This window comes from Cottoperca gobio, chromosome 5 (genome assembly GCF_900634415.1).
Source record: "Cottoperca gobio chromosome 5, fCotGob3.1, whole genome shotgun sequence".
NCBI classification, from domain to species: domain Eukaryota; kingdom Metazoa; phylum Chordata; class Actinopteri; order Perciformes; family Bovichtidae; genus Cottoperca; species Cottoperca gobio.
In genome coordinates, this window is record NC_041359.1 from 10,369,411 (window position 1) to 10,375,679 (window position 6,269).

General features: G+C 42.5%; 1 protein-coding gene across 1 annotated transcript in view; it reads right to left on the bottom strand.

Moving 5' to 3' along the window:
* Nucleotides 1–2,865, bottom strand: part of tacc1 (transforming, acidic coiled-coil containing protein 1) — a 29,097-nt gene extending 26,232 nt beyond the window's left edge. The window contains exon 1 of the mRNA XM_029430896.1: nucleotides 2,720–2,865. The gene's annotated coding sequence lies outside the window, so the exon portion shown is untranslated. The remainder of the gene's footprint in view (nucleotides 1–2,719) is intronic.
* Nucleotides 2,866–6,269: the final 3,404 nt, after the last annotated feature.

The following is a 6,269-nucleotide window of genomic DNA, read 5'->3' on the forward strand; positions in this document are numbered from 1 at the left end:
CTAATTTGCTAGTTTGTCTCCTCCAAAAAACTAAAATCGCCATCAAAATATGCTTTTAAGAGTATCTTTCCAAAACACTGACATAATGAAGCACTGATCGTGAGCATGTCCTAGTCACGTAGGAGTTCTGCCCCTAACTTCTCTCAGAAGCTACTTTTAACCATACGATGATTTGTGATTATGGCCTGGGCTCTAACACTCTTCAGATGAAACACTCTGAGAAGGTTGGACTGCTCCAGGGATCCCAAATACACTTTGTTCTGTTTCAATGAGTCACGAGCCAAAAAGGTTTGTGACTCCAATGTGACGGGATAATCTCTCGCACCACTCTGCCACCCTGTAGAAGCTGGGGAGAGAAAGTTGTCCAGATATGCAGGTGACCCTGATTTGTCATGGAGTAAAGCCTGACATCCACTGGTAGACTGTAAACACTACTAGAGTCTGTGTACTGTAGACGTCGTCAGTGACCACGCACTAATAGTAAGTGAGGAACGCCTTCATTATCATCATTCATAGTTTCCCCACACATGGCAGGATGTCATTCATTTCCATCACGGTCAAAGGGCTGGGATAAACTCATTGCAGTCTGTAATTTAGGGGAAGGCTTGTCTGGTGCTTTGCGCTGCTCAGAGCTGACCACAGCTTGTTGTACTTAACAATGTGTTTATCAGAGCGAGTCAAACAGCTGTGTGGCAGAATGTTGTTCTTGTGTAATGTACACATAAACAGTCATGTTGCCATGAGAGTGAGCACAGCCACAAAGTGAAGACAATAGCTCTACAGGCAGATGGGAGTCCTCTCTTTGTCGTCCACTCCACAATGGTATGTAATGTTTCACTACAGTAGATGCATACATGTAGTTCCTAAACTGCTCACAACAAGGTCTGTGGATTATCATGAGTAACCGGGTCATGATTTTCAAATACATGTTTTTGCCGCTATGTGCCATCTAATTCCATTATGTTGTGGCGTGCAGACATCTCTACGGCCAATAATTGGCAACTCACACCAAAACAATCTCGATTGATAAACAGCTCAACAGGTAAGAGACAAATATGTATTTTTGAGTGAACTGTCCCTTTAAGTTTATGTTGATGCTGACACTTTTGTACTTTTACTTAAGTAAGAGTTTGAATGCAGTAACGTGTAACACTGTAGCATTGCTATTTTACTTTAGTAAAACATCTGAATGTTTTCAGTCTCTCTTTTCAAACCAGACAGAAGCAGGAAATCACCCCATCCAGACTCTACACACTTTCAGTTCATTTTAGCCTCACCACGTGTGTCTGCCTGCGTCTGCAACTCTGTGTTATCGCAATCTCGGTCTGTGCCTGTGATTCCATTGAGAGGCATGAGACCAGAAGCGACACAAGTCTGAGAAACAGTCCTGTGTTGACTCAACTTCCCCCCACACTCCACTTCCGGCTCAGCCAGCCCTCCCAGCCACGTCCGTCCAACAGAGCACACAGGCTCAAAACACACAAGATTGCACTATTTTAAAACTTGTTTGGAAGGCAGTCAAAAGAGATTTGAGCACACAGAATGCACTTGTTGGCTGTGAATGCTCATGTGAGGAGAGGAAAGATGGGGGTTTAAATGCCTAAAAGGGTTCACAGGTCGTCCAACTTAAACCTTTTGTCTGAGAGGAAATGATCCTCATTCCAAACACATTCCATTGGAATACGTTTTTTTCACCCTCTTTCAAAAAGTTATTTTTCATGTCAGGAAATTAGATAACACTGTTTGGAAAAAAAGAACGCTCTTGCTAGAACTTAAAATAAAGTGCATTATGTAATCCTATTAAAGCTATCATAAGGCTTCTGTTATTGTATTTGAGGGGAAATGGCCCTTCCCAAGTATGTCATGCCATGTGTCTTATAATAATACCACATCCAGATCAGAATTCTTGAGCTCCGAACTGAATGGAAATTCCAGTAAGAGCTGCTGTTGAACGTCTTCCACCCTTGGCCTTTCCTGCTCAGAGCCCGAGCCTCTGGGTGTGTCTCCCTGTGACCTCATCTTCCCGGAAAATCCTCCAGAAACCTCAGCAGCGCACTCCCTCACATGATACAGCCTCAATGCAAGTTGTCCCACAACAACAAACGGGTTTATACAAAAAACATCTCACGTTGCTTATTACGTCAACAGCACTGATGATGGTGCCGGTGCCCCAGCAGCCTGTTCATTCAACCAGAGTGTGTAAATGTGTGTGTGTGTGTGTGTGAGTGTGCTGACTGGCATCCTGTTTATACAGCCTGGTTACTGCTGCCTGCTGTAACTTAAACAAAGCAAACTTTCAGTCCGAACCTTATTGTTCTTGCCAAACTTCTTTCCATTCAAATATGTGTGACTCATTCCTCCTCAAGCACAAAACTCCTGCCTGTTACTGTAAGTCTTTACAAGAACAGCGTTAATGAACAGAAGTACTGAACAGCTCCGTACATCACACCCGCCACAAACTGCTGGGTCGACAAAGTGAGGGGAATTATAGAATAATGAAAAGAGGCTTTGTGTTCATGCAAAATACAATAGCTCCCACATGGCAGCAGGACTTTTAAACCAGACACAGCACATTCAATGAGTCATCTGGCATACTGTCCAAAAGTCAGCAGATCAATATCAGAAAACACAACTCATGCAATCATATGCTCAAAGCACATATGAATAACGGGGCACCTGACAGGCAGACCGGCTGTCACAGATTGAGTGCAAATCATACCTTCTCTGAGAGCTGATGGGCTGCGATGGATCTGCTGGGAGGTTTGTGTCCTTCCTTCACAACACAGTGGATGGAAAAGTCCTCGGTCAATGACAGCGGTCCTGAAGGGAGTCTGTGCTCTGACTGCTGTTGGAGGTGCCGCTCTCTGAGTGAAAATACTTGTTCTCTCTGCGTAGTGGAGCTTAGTCCATGTGGCTGGATGGGAAATGAACTTTCTGGGCAAAGAGCCAAGAGCAGAGTGGGTTTTAAAGACACAGCATGTTGCAGTGCTATATAAGGAATAGACACATTTTACACTAAATTACACGCAAATAGCTTTTCAGCTGCTGTATTTATCAATTCCAAGCTGAGCTTATTGAAACTGTTATTTAACACTATGCATACTTAGGTTTTAATGAGCATTTAGTATTATATGCAGCATTACATTGTCATAGCATCTAAATGTAAACTAATATCATAGTTTCACACTGGAAACGTTAGTCGCTGAAACATTAATTTACAAAACTCAAACAAACACTTACAGAATTTCCCTCTTCCAGTGGTGGAAAGGGACTCAGTACATTTACTCAAGTACTGTACTGAAGTACACATTTGAGGTACTGCTACTTTTCTTGAAAGAGTATTTATACACTGTGGTATTTTGTTAATACTTAAGTAAAAGATCTGAGTTTTTCTTCCACCACTGCCCTCGTCCGGGATCTCTCCACTCGTCTGGGCTATTCTGAAAAGGGACTAACTCAGTAGGTGATCTGTTATTTCAGTCAAGTCAAAATCCCACTGAAAATGAGATTTGAATGTACAATAGGAATCAAATGAAAAGGAAACAGCTGTCCAGTTGCCATGAATGACACAACATCAGAGTGACGGTAATGACCACACACCTTAACACACTTTAAACAAGAATAATCTATGAATACACAAGCAGTCAGGAGATGTAAATAAGTGAGCGGGTGTCTCCCTCTAGTGGTTAAACCTGAGAAGGCAACTGCAGCAGCAAGCCCTCAGCTGCCTGCTGCTTCTACCAGAAGCTCTGTGCATCATACAGTGTACATCTGAAAAACAAAACAAAATGAGAAACACGTTTGCTTTATCATATAAAATAATCTCTTTTTCTATTTAATTGCACTATATGCTTTCAGCCTGTGTGTTTGTGCCAGTGTGGAAGCTACAAATAAAAACCAGCATCAACACTGCCCTTCTGCAGAGGCTGAAACTACAGGTCTGACGGAGAGTTGCGAACACATACAGTATACCTGCACTGCAACGTGCACTGATGACTAACTGACTGGTTTATGTCATGTGAAAAATAACAAGAATCATGATAACTCCATTTGTAACATTAATCAGCATAATGTGTTTGATGACAGGAAACACATGATGTCACTTCTCTGGCTCCAGGCAGGGAAGTCGGATTGCTAATGACTTTGTACCATAGACACTGCAGCTGTCACCATGCCGAGTTAACACTCCACTATGAGCTGTGCTTTCCATCTCAAAATGTCATTTTCTCTTCTGCTGCTTCCTTTTCACTCTGGATTAACAGGCTGCACTCGCTCATTTATGCATCCTCCCATAACCCCCTTTCATTCACACTGTAGCCTGGCAACAAGCTACTGGATGATATGCACAGTTTACCACTTCTAGGTACACGATGAGGTGATTTAAAGGGCTTAGTAAAATCATTTCTTACAATGATTATATACTGTGTGCTGGGCGCTGTGTTTGTTATTAATTTAAATTGATTACGTAAGTATATCTTTGCCCGATTGAATTCCAACATTTCTGAAGATCGTTGTCACCCTCACACAGACTTTTTTTTTTTCTTATTTCATAGGCTACAGACCAAATCTGATACATAGGAAAATATATATGACCACATTTGAGACATATAAGCATTTAGTCAACTCATTGCTGTGTAATGTATCAGAAAAGATAACAATTACTACCGAACAAATAGGGTGATCTCCTGTCACTTAAAGGCTCTGACAACAGCTCTTTACTCCGAGTGATCAGGAGAGAGAGAGAGAGGGAGAGAGAGAGAGAGAGAGAGAGAGAGGAGAGAGAGAGAGAGAGGGGAGAGAGAGAGAGAGAGAGATAGATATAGCCTCGCTAGAGTATTGAGAGGCGAGAGAATGGATGCGTCCGGCTCTCTATACTCCTAGAGAGATCATCTCACGAGAGACGAGATAGACATGAGAGAGACGCTATCGTCCCTCCTATGGATCATCCTTTCCTCCTCTTCGCTCTTCGTGCGCTCCTCTCGTCTCTCGCTCTCGCTCTCTGTCTCTCTCCTCTCTCTCTGGCTCGTCGCCTCTCGCTTCGCTCTGCTCTCTCGCGCTCTCTCGTCTCTCTTCTCTCTCTCGCTTCCTGCTTCTCGCCTCTCGTCCTCTGCGCTGATCGTCTCGCGCATCAGAGAGAGAGAGAGGGGGGCTGTTGGACCGAACGCAGGAGATTGTTTACCTTTAACAGTTACCCATAGGAGTACAAAACACATACAGTATATGAAATGTCCTATGCATCGTGATACATAAAGAAACCTGCACATGTCCACATCAATCATGTTACATTAGTGACAGAAGATAAAGTCAGACAGAGCTGTGCTCACACATTTTTATAGAATTGTATTTGTGTATATGTTTTTAAAAACATATACACAAATACAATTCTATAAAAATGTGTACAGTTGACAGAACATTAAGTTTTTAGTTAGATTGTATATGCTTGCAGCATTAGAAAAAGGAGATGTGACTCCTGGGATGTTTGGTTACTGTCAATCAGACCTGATTAAACAACATCCACAGCATCCTGATGCAGCCATGCAGCAGATCAGCCGGCGCCTGCTGACAGCGTCAGATCAGAGTGTGTGAGTTAAAACTGTGAATAAATAATACCACAAGATGTGTTTTTATCTGATTTTTGCCCACTTGGGGGCAACAGAAACAAATTCTGAATTACATTTTAAGTTGGAATAGTGAACTTGTTAGCAAGCAGTTGCTTTTTTTCACATCCAGCTGATATGGAGCAACAGTATCATTCATTTGGAATTGTGTTTGTGTCAACCTGGCGGATGTAAGTCCAACATTTGCTCTCTTTTAGCTCCGTTTTTGGCCTCTGGGGGACATATGTGGCTGTTTAGCTGCTAAATGCTGCACTTTGTTCAACAATAGTAAAGTTGTAGCTGGACAGCTAGATGATGAGCTGAAACTCACTTCAAGGTATGTGATGTATGGAAGCGTTAACGTTAGCTACAAACAAAGCCAGCTTAGAGTTTTCCAAATAAAAAGGTGTAATAAAATAAATAAACACGTGTACAAAGCTGGTCACATACAACTGGAATATCCATTGGTGTCCTCGTCACTTTAATTTCGCCAACAAATCTTGCCTTTAAGTACGACCACCCGGTCCCGAAATCAAGTGTCAGAAACCCGACCCCTGGCCACATGTCAATATCCATGGACCACTGGCTCATTGGTAAGTTGAAGGTATCCCTGTTGAGTCCAACTGCCTTTTTGCAGTTTCCCTACTAATGGCAGACATGTTGCAGGATGTT